The sequence below is a fragment of the Spinacia oleracea genome, chromosome 4, assembly GCF_020520425.1.
Source record: "Spinacia oleracea cultivar Varoflay chromosome 4, BTI_SOV_V1, whole genome shotgun sequence".
Classification (NCBI taxonomy): domain Eukaryota; kingdom Viridiplantae; phylum Streptophyta; class Magnoliopsida; order Caryophyllales; family Amaranthaceae; genus Spinacia; species Spinacia oleracea.
In genome coordinates this window covers 18,138,945-18,163,758 of record NC_079490.1, presented here as the reverse complement: position 1 = coordinate 18,163,758, position 24,814 = coordinate 18,138,945, and the positions used below count along the sequence as shown (strand labels likewise).

Below are 24,814 nucleotides of genomic sequence, written 5' to 3'. Positions count from 1 at the left end.
ACCAACCTTGAAGCGTCCGGAAGAATGCTCAACTGGGAAATTGAGCTTAACGCGTTTGATATCTCGTATGAACCGAGGAAGGCAATAAAGGGACATGCATTTGCTGACTTCATCGCGGAACTGACCAAGCCACCCTATTTGAAGAATGAGAAAACCCAGTGGATAGTACATGTGGACGGCTCTGCCACTCAGAACGGGTCAGGAGCCGGCATTATCTGTGAATCACCAGAAGGAGATATCTATGAATATGCAATGCGGTTTAACTTTCAGGCGTCAAACAACGAGGCTGAATACGAAGCCCTGATATGTGGAATTCAGATGAGCAGAGCCGCAGGGGCAACAGACGTCCTGGTTCTGTCTGACTCGCAGTTAATCGTCAGTCAGGTCAAAGGAGAGTATGAGGCCAAGAATGAGGCCATGATAAAATATTTGGAAAGAGTCCGCCAAGAAGTTCAACAGCTGTCTAACTTTGAAGTAAAACACATACCCCGATCTGAAAATAACAAGGCAGACGCTTTATCTAAACTGGCAAGCTCAGCATCCTGCGACACGCCACGTCATGTATTCTGGGAGGTAAAACAGTCCAAAAGCATTGACGCCTCGAGAACAGAAATCTTAGACCGAACAGCCACCTGGATGGATGATATTGTCAACTTCAAAATGAATGGAGTACTCCCTGATGACCCCAAGAAGGCAGAAAGATTACAAAAGAAATGCACCTGGTTTGAGATATGGAATGGAACACTATACAAAAAAGCCTTCTCACGGCCTCTTCTTCGCTGCGTAACCCCCGAGAAGGGGCAAGAGGTACTGGAAGATCTTCATCAGGGATTATGCAGCTCTCACATAGGAGGGAGGGCCCTGGCCGAAAAAACTTTAAGAACCGGATACTATTGGCCCACTCTCAAAGAAGACGCCCTCAATATGGTCAAGCGTTGTGATAAATGCCAACGATTTGCTCACCTAATCCGACGACCAGCACAGAAACTGACGCCAATCACCAGCCCTATACCATTTTCCAAATGGGGGATGGACTTATTAGGCCCCTATACGACAGCACCAGGAGGACTGTGTTATGTAATAGTAGTCGTCGACTACTTCACTAAATGGGTAGAAGCTGAAGCTTTAAAGAACACTAAAGCACAGGATGTGAGAGCATTCATCTGGAAAAACATAATCACAAGATTTGGCGTGCCTCAGTCTATTGTCTTCGACAATGGGCCACAATTCAAGACGCCCAAATTAGAAGATTGGTTGGCTGACCATGGTATCACAACATGTTTTGCATCAGTAGGACGCCCCCTAGCTAACGGACAAGTAGAGGCATTCAACAAAATCATCTCTGAAGGGATGAAGAAGAAGCTTGATGAGGCAAAGGGTTTATGGGCCGACGAGTTACCCAATGTTTTATGGTCTATACGGACCACGGAAAAAAATTCCACAGGAGAAACACCATTCTTGTTAGCTTATGGGGCTGAAGCCGTCCTACCCATTGAAATGTGCGAACCCACCCTGCGCGTCATGTTGTTTAATGAAGATGCCAATTGGGAAATGATGAAGGCGGCCTTGGATTTCTTACCAGAAACCAGAGGGAATGCGGCTCTACGACAGCAGCTATACAAACTCCGAATGACGAGGGAGTACAACAAAAGGGTTTCTAGAAGAATACTTAAAGTTGGAGATTTTGTACTTAGGAAAATGGAAGCCGTCGGACGCGCCAATGAACAAGGGAAACTCACCCCTACTTGGGAAGGTCCGTATGAGATTTACGAGGTGGTTCGAGACAGAACATACCGGATCCAAGACATGCAGGGACGTCCGATTTTGCGTACATGGAATGCGGATAACCTCAAGAAGTACTTTTTCTAGATTAACACTTATCTAGATTATATGCATTATAAAGACGTCTAGAACCTAGACGCACCATGTAGCATGTTTTGAACATTAAATGAAAAATTCCCTGCAAGTCGGTCTTGCTGGGAAATCCTTATGGAAAGTATGTTATCAAATCCCTCGGAGAAATGCAAACTAATGCTATCCCAAAAGACTAGTCGTTTAAAGGCCTAAGAAGTGGCCCAGATTAGCACCCTCACTAGGCTGATCACCTAGAACACAGGGGTTACACATTCCTAACACATAGCTATATAAAGTAGCAAAAGACCTTGGCAAAAAGACCAGGGCAGACATCTGACGTCTCAAGTTGGAGGCGTCGGACGTAATCATAGAAAAAAAATGATGATGACAAAAGCTAAAAAGCAATAAGACGTTCAAAAGGCGCCATGTCATTCCCAAAAAGTTAGTCATAATTACAAAAATTATGCACAAAGCCACCAAGCATGGCGTCAAAAGAACATGTGAAAAAAAAAAAAAAAGAAAAAAAAAAAAAATACAAGACGCGTAGGAACTCATTCCTCATCCTCGCTGGGCACAAACTCAGGAGGAGTGCGTCCTTCCTTTTGAGCCTTCTCCACCTCAATCTGATAGGTGAGAAACTTCTCAAACCAACTGAAGGGACGTTCACTTGCAAATTCAGCATTCCATGCAAGCTCCATACCCCTTCGGATTGATTTCTCACCTAGCATGGCCGACTGGTCGAGAACGCTCTGTGACGAAGCGACCTCCTGGATAGCCGCCTCCAGCTGGACCTCCAACTCCTTAAACTGAGTCTCAAGACGAGAAAACTCAGCTTCTTTCTCCTTGATTTTCTTGGAAAGATCCTCCGTTTCAGAAAAGTTCTGATCAATTCGTAGGAGACGAGTTGTGTTCTCAGCATTTTGGGAGGCCAGGGCGGTAGTCACAGCGTCAATCTGCTCCCGCCTGTCGAAGCGAAGCTTCTCCAGCGCAGCAAAATGCTGGTCACCATACTGACTGGCTAGAAGACGGTGACGAGATTCTTCATGCACTAAAGCAGTGCGCCACTTTTTCAGTGAGTCCAGCTGAATGAACATCTGCACAAAAATAGTAAGTCAAACAAAAAGAAACGAGTGTGTAAAAATAAAGGTATAACGAAACTTACGTCCAGCGCTGAGGACTGCAGGGCAACAAGCATATTCTCGGCCGCCTCAGGAAGAGTCTCAGCATATTGGGGAGGAATGGCATTGCGCATCAACGTCATTATCTTCCTACGGTCATGAGAATTGAACCCGCCTGAAGAAGGGATCTGATCCAATTCAGCATCTATGTCTTTCTGAGGATCGGGAATTTCTATGGGAAAAACAACGGCCTTAGAATCCCTGGGGGAAACTAGAGAACTGCTAGACGAGGAACGACATGTGGTTACGATGTTGGAGTAAAACTTACCCCCAGAATTCCTAGCTCTCTCCGCCGTCTTCAGAGGGATGTTGCCGCGGACGACTTCAGGAATCCCCGCAAGAGGATCAGCCGTCCCCAGTTTTCTGGAAGCTAGGAGAAGCGGATGCAGCCTTGGGGACGACAAACCCCTTAGAAGCCTTCGAAGTCACTGACTTGAAGATGGGTTTTCCTGTGCCGCCAGCCCTGCGTTTAGAAGTAGGAGCCGCGTCTGTGGCCGCCTTCCTCGTCTTCTGAAGAAATGAAAACATAAGTTGCAAACAACAAAGGGAATCACATAGGAAGATTTGATCAATACCTTCTCCTCAGCAGGAGGGGGAGCCATTTGCTCAGAAATGGCTTGCTCGGCCGCCTGCTGACGCTTCCAAGCTTTGTAGGTGCTGGCGTCGAGTACCTTCGCCAACCAAGACGGCATATCCACTTGGCCTTTGGAGGCATCGTCCAGCTTACCCATGGCCTCGTCTGAAAAAACAAATAAAGACATTAGTGCGGTTTTGATTAAACAGTGAAGAGTGAGAAGTATAGATGCATTACCTCTCGGCATATACGGACACAAGCCTACAGCCGAGAGGAAAACGGGATTTCCCAGTTGATCTAGATGAGGCAACCACCCCTCGGGTATGTAGGCCGTCTTGTCCTTGATGACGAGCGGCTTGACCTTGAACAGCGACGAGATCCGTTCCCAGAGCTCGGCGGAGACTGGAGGCAAAGAAGCGCCTTTTCCAACCAAGTTGGGCTTGATGTTCCAGCGTCTCATCCTCTCGCACATCTCCAGATTGGTGGTTTTGATGACCACCCACTTCTTCCTCCAGTGATGCCACTTAGACGCCTTCCCCATCACCGTCCGATAGGCCCCCTTGTATGTAAGAATCAGCCAGCCCGCGGTGGCTCTCGAAACTTGGGACATGGAGGCGATTCTTAGGAACGCCGGAAGGGAAGGGGTGATGCCTGCAAGCTCGCAGCGAGCAATATAGCCAAACACACCCGCCCAGGAGTTCGGGGACATTTGGCTCAGGCCAATATTAAAGCCGTCTAGCAACTCCACCACAAAGGGGTGAGGGGGGAATCTCATACCCAGCTTAGGAAATGAGCCGTACACGGCGAACTCTCCTTCCACCAGTCCAAAGCTGGTGCAGTCCATGCCAGCCGGCATACGAAACTTGTATTCCGAACATAAATTCATAGACTTCCCATAAGCCTTCCCCTCGATGGTGAGAAAGTTCAGCCACGTCTGAAGTGGGAAGATTGCGCTGGGATGAAGGTGACCTTCCTCCCCACCTGACGTACTCGCCGGCGCGGCATCGGTGCTTTCAGGGACGTCCTCTATAGGAGAAGAGGATTCTCCTTCGAACTGCTCTTCGTCTTCTATCCGCGCCATTAAATCCTGCAACAGGCTGAGACTTGTCTCAAAACAGGGACAAACTTGAAAAGAGAAGGCGTCAAAGGGACAAGATGACGCCCTCAGTTTGACGAGACCCATGCATGATTAAGAAGAGAATTCGGAAGAATCAAAATCAACAAACACATTTTTCCAAAGAAAGCATTTACCTGATAAATCAAAGAGAGTTTGTGAAAGAACTTGGATGAAGAACTGCAAGAACACGACTTTGAAGATCGTGGCGGTGCTACGGTGGATTTCGGTGGGTGTAAGACGCCGGAAATCGCCTTCTCCTATTGCTCTCAAATGATCACTGGAAATGAGGGGGAAAATCACTCAAATTGGCCACTTATTTATAGAGGGGTAAGAAATGATTACCCCTGCCACGCGTCATCACCTCATTGGACACTCCAAGAGCAGTGAAAACTAACGTCTGTTTTCACTCCTCATGAGGGGCAAATGATGTGGGCTTGGATACATCCTCCACAAAGCCCAAAGAGGCAGCCTACGATTCATACTGGTCAGTTGGGCTCAGACCTAGAGAGAAGGCCCAAAATCTTGGTACCCAACCAGAATAAGGGCAGATCCCCATTTTGGAAGGCCCATTCTCCCTAAAGGCAGGTCCAAATGGAGAAGGTCCATCATTGCAGGCCGAATGCCACGTGTCCTAAATCCCCAAGGGGCACGCACCCCACAGCAAGGGTTGAGGGTGCAGTCCCCAAGAAACCCTAGCACTATAAATAGCTCAGATCCCAAGGTAAAAGGGCATTCAATTCACTCCCACCAGCAAAAAACTTATCTTTGCTCTGCCTTCTCTCTACAATTTACTTATCTCTCTAGCCTATACTTACTTAAGCATCGGAGGGAATATTCCGTCGGGAATATTCTTGTTTTGCAGGTTGCCAGAAGTTCGTGCCAGGTCATACTTGATACCTCCGAGGAACGCGTGCCACGTCAGCACCGTAAAAGATCCCACAAAAAAACCAAGAAAATCGTAACTAAAATTATGAAAAAGCTTAACTAAAACTCATAAATTGTTAAAATAAAATTTTAAAAAATCTAGAACTAAAAAACACATAACTAAAACAAAATTATTTTTAACTAAAATGGATTTTTATACTATTCAGTTTATAAGTATAACTATTTATATTATATTAAAACTAATTTATATAAAAGCATAACTATTTGATCATAAAGCACAACTATTTGTGTTTTATCGTAATTTGTTTACAAAAAATCATAACTAATTCATATAAACCCTTAACTATTCTACTTATAATTCATATAAACCCATAACTAATTCACATAAACCCTTAACTATTTTTTGAATTGTAACTAATTCATTTATAAACCAAAAATAATTCTTAAATAAGACAAACTTAATGGTAACTAAACCCAAAATATTCTTAACTAATTCAAATCCATTCTTAACTAAAACAAAATTAATCTTGACTAAAACAAATATATCAAATAAATTTACATAGTCATTAATCTAAACCCTAGCCACTCTGTTCCGCTGCCAACGTTGGCCACGACTTTCAGCGCCACAAGCCCACCACCGCAATCCCACACACTTGCGACCAAAACCGCAGCCCAGGTCCCCAGCCATGCTTGTGCAGCTGTTCTTCCTTCGCGTCGCATCCATCAGCCAACGACCCCGATTCTGTATGAACCGCCGGCCTGTCTCCTTCTTTCACCGATTCGGTATGAGATCGCCACCTCTTCTCTACCTCCTAGTCCTTGCACGAAGCCTTTCATACGCAATCAAAACCACAAAACAATACTAAATCATATCACTAATTCGAAAACAAAATTCTTCGATCTACAAAATAAGGCGGCTGAGACGACGAGGTGACCAGGCTAGTCGGAATCCATGTCGAAAATGGAGTGACCCAGGTAGCAGGAGATTGAGGAAGGAGAATGAGAGTTTCTAGGGTTTTGGAAGGGAAGGAGAAGAGGGGACAACGACGGCTGCAAGGATGGGACGGTGAGGAGGAGACAACGGCGGCAAGGATGGGACGGTGAGGATGAGATGGCGGCGGCAAGATAGTGACCGTGACGACGAGTCGACGACGTGTCCGGGTTTTGGAGGTGAGAGAGAGACAGAGAGTTTGGAGGAGAGAGACTGAGCGAGAGAGTTTAGAGATGGGTTTGCAGAAAATGAGAGGAGAGAGAAAAAAAGGTACTTATACCGCGCGTGAGGACACGCGCGCGTGGCATTCTCACACGGTCTTTCCTACACGCGTCTGTAAGGCGGTCCTACCGAAAAGTTATAAAAGGTATAGATTATTATATGCTCAAAATATTCCCTAATATTACGACAAAATAAATCCCAACCTTCAATTGCACGTCAATTACACGACACAACATCTTCCTTGGAAGACTGTAATTAGGCATTTGCTTATCAGCATCTTGATTAGTAGAAGCTTCCACCTAATTAAAACCCAAGAATTCAAAGAATTAATCAATTGCTTCAACTTTCCCCAAAAATTGACCAAGTAAACTACTGTAGCAACCCAAATTGACCGAGAAAAATCCAAGAACAGCAACAATCATCAAGTCATCATTTTCCAGTAGTAAGTACCTTTATCTCAAGGTATGAATTCTTTATATTTTTTTCGCAATTTTGATCTGATTATATTTGTTCGAAGTTTTCTCTTTTATATCGCTTCAATTCATTGCAGTTTCTTTCAAAGCCTTGGGCGAACTTATATCATAATGGATAAGTATATGTGGGATCCTATTAGATTTGTTTGATGCGTATTTTTAAAATTTCAACTTTCATATGTTTGCTAATGCAAAATGAAAGATATTAATGGGCAAATATGAATATTGAAAACTGTGAAATGCAATTGTGAAGAAAAGATGGAACAGAGGGAGTACTAATTATATGTTTGACCTTTTGAACATGGATATTTGATTTTCAGTGCTGAACTGATCTCTTATTATTTTTATTTTTTTTCATAACCTTTGTCTTCTTCTCACACTCTCCCTTTCATGGAGATGTACTAGCCTGTCATGGAGATGTGAATTATGAAATAACATTTTAAATTTTACGGTCCTGTTTTAGTTTTCTAAGTCCTTTTACTCTGCTCCTCATATTCTGAAGATCAACTAGGTGGATCCATTATTCCTTTTTGAAGTAATTCAAGATGACAAATGCTTATAAAAGGTTGGTGGTGATAATTTCTGCTTGTTTTTTTTTTTTTGTAGCAATTGTAGCTTTATTAATAACCAAAAAGAAACAAACCGCCAATAACACCTAAAACCTGTTTTTTCTGCAGTTTCATGTTTTCCTTGCAATGGCAACTTCACAAAGAAAGACCAGGGAGGCGATTGCGGCGCTTGAGAACGCCATGTTGAAAGCTGAAATCGTGGACCGTGAATGCCCACTTTGCAAGACGCGTGGAGGCAAAGCCAATGTCCGGCCATTTCGCATGTTTCTTGTACATTTTTTCTACGAACATGGTGGCTGGACATTGTGCGAAGAATATTTTGAGCCAGTGAAAATAAAACTGGCTCACGCACATGTTTGTGCCCTTGAGTAGGACATACGAAGTATGACTTAGAAGCGAATTGTAGTGTTGATTTTAGCCTGATTTGGACTTGGGTTCATGAGTAAGAAACTTGTTTTTCTATGGAGTATGTATAAGACGAGTTATGATCTTTAGGAGAGTTACTAGAAAAGGGCTTTTTTGTTGAATGTTGAACATGTCAGAGTAAGAAAGTGAGGTGAAATATGCACCATATATATGGGCCTTTACATGGCTAAGGCAGAGCAATGCCATGAAAATGTCAAGCTTATTTGAACTCCAAAGTCCAAACAGTTTGTATCACTGTGTAATAATTTCATACTAGTAAGATCCTATCCTGGAGTGATACAAACTGTTTGGACTTTGGAGTTGCATAAGCTAAAATAAATTTCAAACTTTAGGCAAATTTATATCATTTCTGAGTAAGGCCGGTTTACATAAGCAAGCCAGAGCTTGACCACGACAAGTCCCAAGTGCCATGAGTAAGGGCTGTAAGGCTAGGCTAGTCTTCCAGTGGACATGTATAGCAAGGGAATCACATTTGATGTACTAATTTAAAATGGTTAGGATTCTCTCAACTTCTTTTCCCCAAGGTTCCATCTTTAGTTACAAAATCTCAACTAATCATTTTAAATCATTTGAGATTTAAAATGATTAGCAAACTCCAACTGTAAACTGTTCATGCTAGAGCTGGACTCCCATTCCCTAATTCAATCGGGCACCTTACATAGGAAATGATTCACCCACTGTGTAGTACACTAGTAAGTAGTAACCCCTTCATCCTTCAAAACTGTCCATCCAATTCTTTGACTACTAATTTGTGGCAAAATAAAATCATGAAAAGGAATTATATAAATCGCCAGAAACAATGTTATAATTGATCCATTTTTATTATTGAAACAAAATATATGGTGAATTGGTATATTTCAGTATTTAGATCAACAAAAAAATCAACAAAGAACGTGCTTTTAACTTTTTCATATTTTACCTGAGATGCTATCCACATCACCTTCGAAGAACACTACTACAAATCGCGTTGGTTTTGTACACTTTAGAGCGCCCAAATGCTCTAAAGCGTCAAAAAATAATATGATTTGTAGAGAATTTGGGCGTAGAGAAATTCTCTACGGTGTTAAGGAGCATCGAGCATTTGAATGTAGAGTATTTCTCAACGCCACTTTTCGTCAAAGTTCTCGACGATTTTTCTTGTCTAGAATTTGATTTTGACGCGTTCATGCGCCGAGATTGTCGACGCTACTGGTGTGGAAATATATTTTCTCGACGTTGTTCTGCGTAAGAAATATTTTTGCGGGTTGAGTTTAATATTTTGCGGGAAATATTTTCTAACAAACAGAAGCGTGGAGAATTTTGTTTTCTATTTTTTTTAGCAAAAGCAAAATACAGTGTAAAACATAAAATCAAACATAACTATAGCATTGAAATGACAAGATATTGATAACTTAATTAAAGATACTAGTATTAATTTACATAATAATACGTCTAAAACATATCAACAAAGTTTACACGTTATCTAAACTATTTAGATAGTATTGTCCCCTAAACACAAACTTAAGACCAAAACATCTATCACCTCCACTCATAATTCCAACCTATTATGTTATCAGCTGTTAATGTTACTATCAACTCCAGCAGGAACCTTCTTGAGATCAGTAGGCTGGGGATTATCAGATGCAGCAGCAGGACTTGTTGCTTCTTTCATAACCGGTTCAGCGCAGACGTTTGCTGGAGATTTAGTGGAATCAGGCTTAGGAACCTCACCGCTTCCAAACTGATAGCCCAAGGAACTCTGTCCACCTCCACTGCTGACACCACTCCCCATTTATAATGAGTTCCTACAGTCACCAATTCTTAACCAAGTTAAATAATCAGAACAGGAAAGAAACACTGCACGTGATATCACAAGGTGACACGTGAAGAAAGAGGAAAGAAAACAAGCATAACTACAGCACAACTAAAAAGAAACTGCAGACCTATGCATTCTTCATTTCAACTCTAAGAATCAACCGTGGACCTTGAAAGGGAAGGGTGCTTGAAAATAAGTTTACTTTTTGTGCCAAAGCTAATTGCAGACATCTGACTCAGTGCAACAGTTGATTACACCAAGTGGTTGACTCACCTTTCTAGAGTCAACAAAGGGAATTAGTGCATTAAGAAGCTTCTAAAACATTTGAAGTTCTTCAAGTTTTCGGAGTACTCATGCGAATGTATTTTATCAATGACCTATCCGAAACCAATTACAATTGGACCAACTTGAGTAATCACAGATACTCATCACTACCAAAAATAAAATGGCCTCCTACATGTCTTCATGAAAAGACAAGAGTTGAGATGGGGTCCAACCTATTAATTCAAAGTCCAACAACGAGTTTTCATTGGTGAAACGAATTCAATGCAAATTCAAGTGTTGTTAGGAAGTCAAAGAGAGGAACTATTGATAGCAATAAGCCTACTTTTAGGTATAGAAGAAAGGAGATACGGAGAGACTACAAGAAAACGTAAGCTGTGAAGATCATGTGATCATGATTCACGACTCAATCCAAAGGTAAAACATACCGGTTAATTTAACTAAGAACAAACAACTTAAAAGCTAAATTTAAATAATAATGCAGATTTCCGGGTATTTAGTTACTTACTAAGTTCCAGCAACCCTCTGAGTACTAAATTTATCCTGGTTGCCTCCAAATATTCTAGCCATGTCAAAGTAAAGCAGTTTTAGGTTTAGTTCTTGATCAAGTAACTGTTACTTCGTTTTAAGATCCCCTTGTATAATTTTTAATCTGGAATCTATCTCTGTAAAGGTAAAGTAGACCACGGCATATCCCTTGTATGATGTTGAAGTGTCTCTCCCACTGCAAAAGCTCTGGCTTCTGCAGATCTGATCATTCAAAGACAAAATAAAGCACAAAAAAAATTAGAAAAGGGGAAGTATTTAACAACGAATCAAAATTTGTTATCAAATTTCTGACAGAATTCTATTATATTTCTCTATTAGAAACAAGTTTATAAATTTCAGGCCTTGAAACTGAAGGTAGACTGAAAAATTGTGCACAGATACTAACTGATAAAAAAATGCACCCAAGATTTTATTTGGCATGTACTCATGTATCGGCATTTACACTTCTCATTCGACACAGCATCCCAGCAGTTTGACTACCCATTCCGGTGTTAAAGTTTTGAATTCAGTTCAACTTCGTTCATGAATTCTTACATGCCTTGCGCAGATGCCCTCGACAGTCCTTGATACTGTTATTTGTTGGCAGTCATCTCGAACTAAACAAAATTGAAGGAAGCCAAGATATTCCAGTTACATGTGTCACAAGGTTATTCTTTCTAAACTTTCAATAAGAGAAACAAATATCAAAATAACAGGAGGTGAAACATTACCAGTTATGAGAATTGAATCTGTTGTTGCGGTTGTCTCTCATCACAAATTAAAGACATAACCTTCAAGCAAAATCTGCATAAAATCCAAGACCAGATTTAAAAAGAGATAGCTTTATAACAATAAAGTAAAGTAATAATTTCTCTCCTCTTGTCCAACACAAGGAGTTGTATTGTCCCTACTGTACCTTTATACCTCTTGTAAGCCGAAACTGTGGATGCTCTTCAAGTACAGACTTTACTTGCTCCTCTAACGTGCCCAAGTCCTGCATTTTAATCAGAGCTGTGTTAGAACTTAGAAGTGCTCTTGTCATTTACTCTTAATATCAAGTTTCAATTGGAGCTAACATAACTTCATTGCTATTAGGAACCGATCCAGATTGTAGGAATATAGTCCTACAAGGCTACACTTTATAAAGTGGAAAACAATTTGGATTATCTCAAGGACATGTTCTTAGTAGGATTCGTAGAAGGCTAATGCTTGGATCCTAAATCGAATTAAACACAGTAAACACATCTGAAGCAAGCACCTAGTTTGATCTTAACCTAATCAGTATGTGCAGAGTATATAATGATCCTTCAATTCTACCTCCCTTTACCCCAAAAGTTGAAAACAACCCACATATTATATTTTTCCATTTGCAGTCAAAATGTTATAAACAGGATACAACCATATAGGTATTACACACTCAAGCTTATACTACTCCGTATGAAAACAGATACGATACCAAGACAGGTACATAAGAGAAATTTGTAGGTCGTAAACCACAATATTCAAAATCAACCCATAAATATGTTCTCAACAATTACCAATGAAGAGAAAAAAAAATACAACAAATGAAAGGGCAAACCAGAAAGAATCTGAGGTCGAGAGAAGAAAGAATAGAGTACTTGAAGGCTAAAGTGACCTGCAACACTAATTCTAGTGACCAGAGATATATTATGAACCTAGTCAATCGATCCCTAATTCCTACTTGATAGTTCAAACTCTGAATCTCATCAAGTTAATATCGCTTCGACAAATAAAAAGGATTTAGGGAAATTACCCTAGATGCATATGAAAAAATTCGAACAAAACAATCGAAATCGATGATTGAAATCCTACCATCCACATTCCTTGAACAGTCAATTCGACAGTCAAGAATTCAGAAACTTAGCACCAATGCGAATCAATTGCCTTGAGTTCAAGGAGTGAGCAGCCTAAGCACACTACCAAAACTCTACACACAATCTGATAGTCTAAATTCTAAAAGCTCTAAATCTGATACAATAGATAACTTGAGTACTACTAAGAACACATATCCTATATAACTTTTATTTCATATAACCAAAAACGAAATCAAAACTGAACCGATTCACCGAAGTAAACCCCAAATTACTGAAATTCTAAACTCGAAATATGGAAAAGAGATTATCAAACAAAAAAAGAGACTGATGAATTAGGTTACCTTGCACAATATGGAACCTGCACCTCCATGGAGAATAGAGCTAAGAGAAGAGGGGGATCTGAGAGAAGATGCAAATTAAAGTGAAAAGATTTACAACTTGTAAGACGACAAGAGTGTTTGGGTAATCGAAGAACTAACAAAAATGACCAGATATCAAATTCCAGATCTATTCACATACAAAAACTGTTTTTATATGATATCCCACATCACCAAAACCCTACAATCCATCCAAACCTAAATTCGAATACAATTTGTTGACCCAAAAAGTCAAATTAAACCTAGATTGTATCTCCACTAAAACCCAGGAAAAATAATTTAATGAGTTCAAAATTGAAATCGAAATTAATTGTGTACCCACTTGACCACCATGATTTAAGACAGAGAAATTAAATTGAATGCAATTTAACCTTGTTCTTTTTTCTATCCAATGTTCTATTAGGAGGTCGTTTTTTCGATATCAGATATGTGTGGCAACACACATATCAGCTAAAAGTTAAATAGCTAAAAGACAAAAAATGAAGTACCATTCATGTTAAAAAAAGTACCATTCTGTAAACAAAAAGTCCCATTCAATTTTTTTTGTCTTTTTTCCTATTTTGCCTTTTGCTATAATATGCATTTGCAAGCACATATCAGATATCCGAAAATACTTCCTCGTTCTATTAGCATAAAAGCATGATACAACCTACAATATGTATCCACCTTTCCTTTTCCCGCCTATGTAATTGATGTATATGTAATCAATATCTACTTACTAAAAGAAGTTATAATTAATTGACTACTTGTAGTTTATTCAACTTTCTACGTTATCCTAAGTTTTCCTCAAAAAAGAGATTGATTAGACACATGAGTAATAGTATAGACTCGAACTTAAGTGAGGGTACTATGGGCATGAAACATAAGAGGAGACAAGAGTAAGGGATATTACAAAAACAACTTTGTGACAACTGACAAGTTCTACATTGGGACAGAGAGAGCAACGTAACTCCTATTGATTTAACAGAAAATTAAACGGAGCTCATCTACATTATTAGCTTCCTCTTCTTCAAATATCTATGTTTGCAATAAAGCTGGATAGATATATGTGCTTCTTTAATGATATTATATTTACTCACAAGTTGATAATGTAAGAATACTTCCAATATGGTTGTGGGGGAAAGCTCAGGGTCTGATATCAAGAGATTCATCAACAGAAAGATTGCTCTGATCAAGTCTATGCAAGTTCCATTTCACGCTTTGTCTTTCTTGAACCTATACTGGCAGTACAGCCTAGACTAAACGATGCTACATTGTAATCCCTAGTGTAAAAGTCATACTATAATTATATTGATCCTAGAAGGCTCCTCCCCCCAATCCTAACTGGAAAGAAAATTTATTATTATTACCTGGCCAGGCCAGCAGGCACATAAGGATCCCCAGTAAGCTTTACAGCCTCGACATATTCATAGAAATGGAGATATGAAGGTTCCTTGGTCCCACCATCCTCTTGCCATTGACCAAATTTGCGTTTCAACTCTGAGGTGTATGGTCCATGGGATCCGATATAGAATCCTAATCAATGAAAACATACTGAATATATAGCTTCACAGTAAATAGAAAAGCTGTCATGTGTCTAACAAATAACAATAGCAAGTTATCAAGACTAAAGTAGTATCTCCCGTTTAATATGTCAATTATGTACTGGAATGCGAGATGGATAGCGTGAAAGTCCTTCAATCCAAATTTTTGCCATCTGCTAACTTATCACAATCCGGACCTTGTTATTATCTCTGAAACTCAGGCTAGCAAGAACTCCACAGCTAGCATTGTTCGAGCGTTACCTTTTGATTCTTGGCATCTGGTTGAACCGGAAAGGTCTGCTGGAGGGATTCTCCTCATGTGGAAACCAAATCGTATTAATGTCCACATTGTGAGCAAGAATCGAAAAGGAGTGCATGGTCTCATTGAGGTAATCCAAACAAACTCAAAACATTATTTTATTTCTGCCATCTATGCAAGCACAGATTTTAGTCTGAAGAAAATTATGGTCTAATTTGTTAGATATTGCTAGTAGCGTGGACTTACCGTGGCTGGTTATTGGTGATTTTAATGAGGTTATATAAATGAAAAATGGGGAGGAAGGCCAATTTGTAGAAGCAGGGCTTTGTTTGCTGAGACTATGCATAATTGTCAACTCACTGATATAGGGTACAACGGCTCAAAATTCACACGGACCAATAAACGTAAGGCCTACCCGATTTATGAACGCTTAGACAGGGGGTGGGGAAATCATTTGTGGGCTTCAAAATTCCCGAACTCTACTTTTTGGCATTTACCGTGTATTACCTCAGACCACTGCCCCATTTGGCTTTCTCTTGACTCATCGCCTCCTTCGGGGGTTAAAAAACCATTTCGTTTCGTGCCAATGTGATTGTCAGATCCCTCGTTCCTGCCCTTTGTTAAACAAGTATGGGATAATAGTCATCAAGAAAGGTTACACTTTCAAGGTCCTATTTAGATAACCAATTAGATAACCAATTTAGAGAGTGAATTTGGTTGGGAGTCAAACCTATATTTTCTGTACTGATGATTGAAGGTTGTGCCTCTTTCTTTTTGTTTTACAATTCTAACACTCTGCCTTGCCCTAATAGAAACAATGCTATATATAAAAATAAAAAACTACAATCAATCAAAGAGGAACAACAGGGCAACTAAGGACACTTCACAGAAATGTACAAAATTTACTAGCAGACAAAATGGTGGCTGCAAAGATAGTGGGGTCCTGTCACTGTCATCTCACATGATCCTAGGAGGATACATGTGAGGGATTTATCTCATGTGAGGCTTTATTGCAGTGCAAAGAATAGCAGGAACATCTCAAGGAACTCAACCAGGAATATGAGGAAGAACTTAACCATTTTCCTCACAGGAACTCAACCATATTCCTCTCATATTTCTTCACCCCCTTTCAAGTTGGACTTGGGTAGAACAGACAAGACCTAACTTGACGGACAAAAAGTGATGTTGTCTTGCTGATAGAGACTTGGTCATTATGTCAGCTATTTGTTGAGTTGATCTAATGAGCTTAGTGGATAGGAACTCATCCACTAAATGATCCCTCACATAGTGGCAGTCTACATTCAAATGTTTAGTCCTCTCATGGAGCACTGGATTGTGAGCTATGTAGTGGGCTGCCTTGTTATCACAGTAAAGAGGAATGAGTTTAGGAATATAACTAGCATAACTAATCTAATCTACCCAATTAATATTGAATTACAGTAGAGCAATATGAGTGTGCTTGACAACTCTTTCCTCTGCTTTTGCCTACACCTAAAAACACCAAAAATTCGCCCGCGACAAGTTTGCTTCCACTTCTAGGCTCTTACTAGACATATATATTATGATTTTCTTTCATTAAATATAAAATAACCAAATTCACAACTAAATTGCAGACCACTAATTATAAATGTATAGCTACACTTGATTAACAAAACCAACTTAAAATAAAAACAAAATGAAAGTCATTTTGCTTTTAAGTAGCTACTATCATCAAGTTATTGATTATGGACCTTACCATATGGGTTGTAAATAGAATAACAAATTTATGATTCAGTTACTTTTTAGGAATTGATAAATTGGGATACAATGTACCCACATTGTCCACTACACAAAAGAAAAAATGATGTCTTCTGAAAACTTATATTCCAACCTTTGCTTCCCTCACCAAAAAAAAAAAAAAAAAAATCAGTCATAAGACCATATATAATAAGACGTTGAGGTGATTAATGTAATCATAAGCTAAAATTTTCCAAAATGTAATAGCAATCTCTTAAAACATCATAAATTGTTGATGAATTGAGATATTCAGGTATTAATTCAGTCAAAAAATCTACAACGTTGAAGTGAATTCAGTATTCAAATCCTTGTATGCAATCTAATAAAAACAGTTAACTGAATTACAGAAAGTGAAAGCAAGATGATTGAATAAGAGGGAAAAAAAATAGGGTTAGAAGATTGTTACTTCTAATGCTTTGTCAATAGCTAGAAATTGAAGAAGCTTTTAAGAAATCGTCAATGGCTCCACCAATATGTCGTCTAACTTTCACCAAATTTTCTCTATGGCTTCTACTTTTGGAAAGCTAGAAATCCCGAATCGAATTCTACTCATAAGGCTTCTGATTTCGGCGATTGGATCGGAAGTGAGGTGGAGAGAAAGTTAGTGTACCAGTGGAAGGGATGAAGCCGTGCTCTAGTGTACCAGGAGAACACTTGAAGAGAAATATTTCCTCTGGTGTGATAGCAAAGCAAATGAAGATGGTGGAAACTGGGAAGGGAATATGGTGGGAACTGGAAGAGGAAATGTTGAGCGGCGAGGGTTTCAAAGTTGTTGGAGGAAAACGTACTTATGTTTTAAATTAATTCAATACTATGAATTTAGCAAGGTAACGTTGCCTATTCAACATGGCACCAAAAGTGTGATTATGAATAAATATGAATAATTAATAATTACCAATCTAATTTAATATACATATATAAAGGAGGCATATCAGCTGAAAGTTTAGAGCGCCACCTATGATTACTAATGGTTTCGGCCAATGAAAAATAAGATTTATAATTTCTTTTTGAATTAAAAAAATCAAGTGTCACGTAGATAATTAATTAGATACCATGTAGATATTTTAATTAATTAATTATTAATATATACAACTCCATCAAAATCAAACACTCTAATAATTAAAAAATAATCGATTGCCACGTAGATAATTAATTAGGTGTCACATAGATATGTTAATTAATTAATTAATTAATTACTGATATATACAACTCCATGTAAAATCAAACACTCTAATAAAAAATAAATCTAAAATAAAATTCATCCAAAATCAAACAATAATCTAAAATAAAGTGTCACGTAGATAATTAATTAGGTACCATGTAGATATTTTAATTAATTAATTATTAATATATACAACTCCATCAAAAATCAAACACTCTAATAATTAAAAAATAATCGATTGCCACGTAGATAATTAATTAGGTGTCACATAGATATGTTAATTAATTAATTAATTAATTACTAATATATACAACTCCATGTAAAATCAAACACTCTAATAAAAAATAAATCTAAAATAAAATTCATCCAAAATCAAACAATAATCTAAAATAAAGTGTCACGTGGATAATTAATTAGGTACCATGTAGATATTTTAATTAATTAATTATTAATATATACAACTCCATCAAAAATCAAACACTCTAATAATTAAAAAATAATCGATTGCCGCGTAGATAATTAATTCCCAAATTCTTATATGAGACTGTCCTCACCACGTAGATATTATAATTCTTATATGAGACTCTAATAATTAAAAATCGATTTCCACCACGTAGATATTATAATTAATTTATTAATTAATTAATTACTAATATACAACTCCATCTAAAATCAAACACTCTAATAATTAAAAAATAAATCTAAAATAAAATTCATCCAAAATCAAAAAATAATCTAAAATAAAATAAATACAATTCAATTTAAAACCAAACATTAATCCAATATTAGAGTGCAACGTAGAAAAATCTAATGGTTTCAGCCAATGAAAAATAAGATTATAAAATTAATTTTGAATTAAAAAAGTCGAGTGACACGTAAAGAAATGATTAAGTGTCACGTAGATATTTTTTATTTATTAATTATTAATATTACGCATATACAATTTCATCCAAAAACAAACACTCTCATAATAAAAAAAAATCTAAAATGAAATTCAATGCAAAATAAAAGACTAATCTTCTAAAATATAAAAGTGGTATATACATAGGATATTTATTTAAACATAAAAATTTAATAGAATCCGTGCATCGCACGGGCTAAAATCTAGTATACATATATAAAGGAGGCATATTTCCTGAAAGATTAGAGCGCCACCTAGGATTACTAATGGTTTCGGCCAATGAAAAATAAGATTTCTAATTTCTTTTTGAATTAAAAAAATCAAGTACCACGTAGATAATTAATTAGGTGCCACGTAGATATTTTAATTAATTAATTATTAATATATACAACTCCATCGAAAATCAAGCACTTTAATAATTAAAAAATAATCGATTGCCACGTAGATAATTAATTAGGTGCCACATAGATATTTTAATTACTTTATTAATTACTAATATATATAACTCCATCTAAAATCAAACACTCTAATTATTAAAAAAATAAATCTAAAATAAAATTCATCCAAAATCAAACAATAATCTAAACTAAAATAATTCAATTTAAAATCAAACATTAATCCAATATTAGAGCGCCACGTAGAAAAATCTAAAGGTTTCGGCCAATGGAGGAATATTTGCTAAAAGATTAGAGCGTCACCTAGGAATACTAATGGTTTCGGCCAATGAAAAATAATATTTCTAATATCTTATTGAATTTAAAAAATCAAGTGACACGTAGATAATTATTAGGTGCTACGTAGATATTTTAATTAATTAATTACTAATATATACAACTCCATCGAAAATCAAACACTCTAATAATTAAAAAATAATCGATTTCCACGTAGATAATTAATTATGTGCCACGTAGATATTTTAATTAATTAATTACTAATATATACAACTCCGTCTAAAATCAAACACTCTAATAATTAAAAAATAGATCTAAAATAAAATTCATCCAAAATCAAACAATAATCTAAAATAAAATAAATAAAATTCAATTTAAAATCAAACATTAATCCAATATTAGAGCGCCACATAGAAAAATCTAATGGCTCCGGCCAATGAAAAATAAGATTTCAAAATTAATTTTGAATTAAAAAAGTCGAGTGCCACGTAAAGAAATGATTAAATTTCACGCATATATTTTTTATTAATTATTTATTAATATTACGCATATACAATTTCATCAAAAAACAAACACTTTCATAATAAATAAAAAAAATCTAAAATGAAATTCAATGCAAAATCAAAAACTACCCTAATCTAATGTATAAAAGTGGTATATATATAGGATTTTTATTTAAACATAACAATTTAATAGAATCCGTGCATCGCACGGGCTAAAATCTAGTAAATATTAATAGTTACAGAAAAAATATTACGTATAACTACCGACGAATAAAAAATATACAATTAAAATATGGGGGCAAAGAAACATCAACTAATTTTTTAAAAAAACTCAATTACTATTGAGATAAGTATGTAAGGAATATTCCGTATAAGATAGAGTTGTTTGTATGATAGGTTTCCTTATTCATGTTGGTTTCCTAAAACTAAAGTAGGTTGGTCCTAGTTCCTAATTCTAAGAGGAAACGAAGTATACATATATATATATATATATTTTATATATATATAAGGAAAATAACCCAACAACCTAAAAGATCGATTACTATAGAATAATACTTCGTAATACATACATATATTCCCACGAGAAAATTGGTGTTGATCTCTTTAGAGTTTAACTAGTTTTACACCCGTGCGATGCACGGTTCTTGTTTTGTTTTTAAGGTGACTTTTAATTTTTGTCCATCATATATATTTTTGTGCGTGTTTTTATAAAGGAGAAAAACACAAAGAGCATTATACCAACATTGCAATTTTATATATACAACATTCTAAAATAGAAATCAAAATGATTTACAAAACATAGTACGGAATACTCAATTTCAACATGGTTGAGCCGTAAGCAACCACTGTAATCCCCCGTAAATTTATAAATTTTATTAATATATTTTAATGTATATTATTTATATTTAAATAGAATTTATGAATTTTAGTAATAAATATATAATTAACGTATATTTATTTTATTTAAAGTACGTTCTAAATAGTTAACGATTTTCGAACTTTATTATATTTATATATTTAAGGTATATTTAATTTAATTTAAATATATTCTAAAGATTTTAACGATTTGCAATCAAAAATAATTTTAGAATTTTTATGTTGAAAAGAATCTGAATTAGGAAAACTCGTTGAATTCGGAAAAACAATCCTATTCGGTTTTGACTCAAACACTAAAACCCAAATCCTAATCCTAGCCCACATGGGAAAATCCCAAAATACAAACCCAAAAACTCCCTTATTCTATTTCACGTAAAACTCAAAACCCTCCTTGTTCCCTTGCAACCCACGTGGACTCAACCCTCAAAAAAAAATTCTGCTGCCATTCACGTCGTCCCTGCTGCTGTCCACGCCGCCGCCATCCCGCCGGCGCTCCTCCATCGTCGTTCCACCATCCTCGCCGTCGGTAATTCTTTCTCCCTCCTCTCCTTCGTTCTCCTCCTCTTTCGTTTTCCCTCCTTATTAATCGTTGCTTTTGTTTGCTCGCTCAGCCACCACCGCGCAACCACCGGCGGCTCCACTGACCTCCGCCGGCTGTGTCTGCTGCCGCACCGCCCAACCTCAGCCGGCCTCCCTCCATTCTCCTCCACGCACGCAAACAACACTCCCTTCTCTCATTGCTTCTTCCTTCCTGCCCCGCAAACGCGTCGCCAGCCTACGCGACCACCGCACAACCACCTGCGCCACCAGCTTTGCCGCCCTGTCGTCGACCTTCGCCTGCTGCCGCCACTGTCGCCGGCCAGCAGCTCCCTCTCTTCTTTATTTGGTTATTTCTTTAAACCCTAAACTAATTTAGTGTTTTAATTATGTTTTATTAATATAATTCATGTTTTTCTTGAATTAAATTATAGTTTTTATGAGTTAATTATGAATTATAGATTTCATGTTTTGCATAATCAAATTATTGATTTTCAGATTATACAATTTGATTGAAATAATGGTTTTAATTATTAAAGTATGAATTTTTAAGGTTTTAACGATTTTAAATCATGGTAGGATGATTATGAATTATCAAAGTTATTATTTTTATGATTTTAAGCATGTTGATATATGTTGGAGTAGTTTGAAACTATTTTATATTGCTGGAATTTTAAAAGGGATGCTTTTATGATAATTGGTGATCATTAGTGTAGTAATCACTATTCTAGGAAGTTAATTAATTAAGTTTCGATGTTGGGGAATGTTCTAAATATGTCTAGGATGTGTTTAGAGTACGTTAATGTTGCTGTAAATTATTAGGAATTGATTTGGGTACGTTTCTTGATTATTTTAGGCGGAGAATTCTTTGTGGGTGACTTTTGAATTCGTTAAAGTGGCCTATCAGTTTGTTTACACAAGGTACGTACATACCTGTGTGCTTGGAATGTGTGCTAATTGTTGAAACCATGTTGAATTGTTGATGAACTTGGTTATGTTGATGTTGTTGATGAACTTAGTCAGGTTGAAATTGCATGTTTGATACTGTTGGATGAACATATTAAACTTATATTGCATTTTGAGGATTATAACATGTTAGTATGGATGATTGATGCAAACATGTTTGATTGGGAACACTAGATTACTTAGTATATAATTCAGATCAGTTGATTGTTGTTCCCTTTTAGCTTTTCACTACTTTATGAGGGCGGAGGACCTCATTTAGTAAGTTGAAACCATATACCCATATATAGGGGTTGATCAGTATTAAAGGAAAGATTGAGTTAATTGGAATGAGTCTTGTTTGATGCCTTTGTGATCACTTACTCAATTCCAAGATAAAAGCAGTTGTAAATAAATGTGAGTTGTATGCCTTATGTGATTGTTGAGTCATAACAGGGTGTTAATTTGTAAATCATGTAAAGTGAAACTGAGTAGCAATAGCTTTAGACTGTGCACGTCTAATGTGACGGACAAACAGGAGTTGGGGTTCATGGTGGTAGCCCATGGCCTTTCATTCGGACCGGATTGATCACCGTGTCCTATTTTTAGTCAAACGTTCCTCGATATCGCAGGTCACTGAGGTTACGGAGTCGCGCCCGTACCTCGTCTTCCTTAGTGAAGACCTCTAGCTAGAAAACTCGGTCCATTGCCTATTTCAAATAAAATAATATTATTGTTATAAAAGTCTAGTCCAGTCTAGCCTAGTCTAGTTAAGTATGGTCGTCAAATTATCATGCTTTGTCTGTCCTTACTTATGTTCAGTAGTATCATGTTAGGATTGATCGTTTAATAGTATCATGTTAGGATTATTATTGTTTTAGTATGAAGTACTCAGCTTTGCTGATTACGTGCTTTGTATGTGTGTGTTGATCATGGCTATGCCTTATTGATCCTGTGATGACCCATCTTTGGTGAGTAGTCTCTAAGGATCAATAAGCGTTGCCCATCTACAGGTTGAAGATGATGCATCATTGGGATCGGGATTAGAGATCTTGTAGTTCATTTGATTTTCTAAGTTGGATTTGGTTTGTTTAAGTGGACTCTAAAACTTATTGAATTAGTAACATTAACTTTGTTTTTCGTTGATTGGTTTTTGGGATTTATTCTGAAAATGATTATTATTTTGGGATTTATTCTGAAAATGATTATTTATAAACCTACAGTTAGTTTTATGTTTTCCGCTGCAAAATTCTGAATAAGCCGTTACGTTTTCACACGGGCGATAATGCCTTGATAATTCTCTACGTTTTATATTTAAAAGTTATTTTAGAAAAGAGAGAATTGTCGGGGTATTACAAAGTGGTATCTAGAAGCTAAGGTTTTACTTTAATAAATTTTAGGCGCCTAACTATCTAGTTATTTAAAATAAATTTCTTACAATCGAGCTCCTACATATTATAGTGTTCAAAATTGGTACTTTTTTTTCGGGGGCCGATTTCCTTTTATCTTGTTTGAAAGAACATAATATTTCTTATTTAAGTTCGAAATTAAATTATTATTAAAATTAAAGTGATACTTTCGACATTTATATTTTTCTTATTATTTATTATTCAAAAAAAAAAAAAAAAAAAAAAAAAATGAGTACGTTTTTTTTTAAAGAAGTTCAATTTTTTTTTTTAGTTGTTTCAAGAGTTAGAATTCGTTATTAGGAAATATAAATCTTTTTCGAATTAATAACTTTATTTTCTAATTTATTCGCTACGCATTTCCTTAATTTATTTTACTTAATTTATTTTATATTTTATTCATGTTATTATTCTATGTTATAATTTTCTTATATTATCGTCATTTTACTTTGTTAATTAAATTATTTCAATGCTTTAGTTTATGAGAGATGGGTAGTATAAGAAGGGCATATAAGATAGAATTATATGTGCATTAGTAGCTAGTCAATGATAAGAAGTTGATTGTTATGAACGTGCGTGTACTAATTGTTTAAGTGTTACATTTAAATGTGCATAAAGAATTGTTTGCTTCCACCAAACTTATTGCGTTATTGAACTTTGTTTATAATTTGGTTGGAAAATCGTTAGTGAGACATGGAATTGTTTATTTCAGGAATAAAATATTTCTTTCCAAGTACACCAACATAGGATCTTTCGAGAAACTTGATATAGAAACCCCTGATATTTACGTGAAGAAAATTGTGTTTGGATGCGAATATCATGCTAAAGTTCTAGGGCAACCTATCTTAATGAGAAAGGATACGATAGCAGCCACTATTATTAATTGCTTACCTAACAAATTTCCATACCTAGAACTCAAGGAAAAGTTTAAAGACATGCATTCTGATAATGGAACTCCAAACTTGGCTAAGTATGAGACTTGGGATGGTAGATGGAAATATGATTCAGAAATTCTAACCACCATTATTGAGGCGGCAGAAAGTGGGTTTAGAGACGGTAAAATAGTAGGGAGTCATGTTGGAGATGCAGTTACAAAAGAACCTATGGGAGTAAGTGTAAATAATGACCTAGAGGAAAATGATGTAGCTGTGG

The 24,814-nt window shown here is 36.7% G+C and overlaps 2 long non-coding RNA genes across 5 annotated transcripts; one reads left to right on the top strand and one right to left on the bottom strand.

The window, feature by feature from the left end:
• The first annotated feature begins 7,011 nt into the window (after positions 1–7,011).
• Positions 7,012–8,390, top strand: LOC110779196 (uncharacterized). Its single transcript, XR_002531056.2, has 3 exons — positions 7,012–7,283; positions 7,797–7,859; positions 7,972–8,390. It is a non-coding gene; the product is annotated as an uncharacterized lncRNA (long non-coding RNA).
• A 1,243-nt stretch (positions 8,391–9,633) lies between these two features.
• On the bottom strand, positions 9,634–17,462 carry LOC110779194 (uncharacterized). Of its 4 annotated transcripts, none has more exons than XR_002531054.2 (8): positions 17,071–17,462; positions 14,456–14,621; positions 13,071–13,128; positions 11,811–11,888; positions 11,626–11,698; positions 11,317–11,511; positions 10,875–11,116; positions 9,634–10,073 (listed from the first exon to the last, which is right to left on the bottom strand). It is a non-coding gene; the product is annotated as an uncharacterized lncRNA (long non-coding RNA). The 4 variants fall into 4 exon arrangements; XR_002531052.2 differs by having other exon boundaries at positions 11,301–11,511; positions 17,071–17,461; XR_002531053.2 differs by having other exon boundaries at positions 11,301–11,511; positions 11,819–11,888; positions 17,071–17,461.
• Between the last annotated feature and the right edge of the window lie 7,352 nt (positions 17,463–24,814).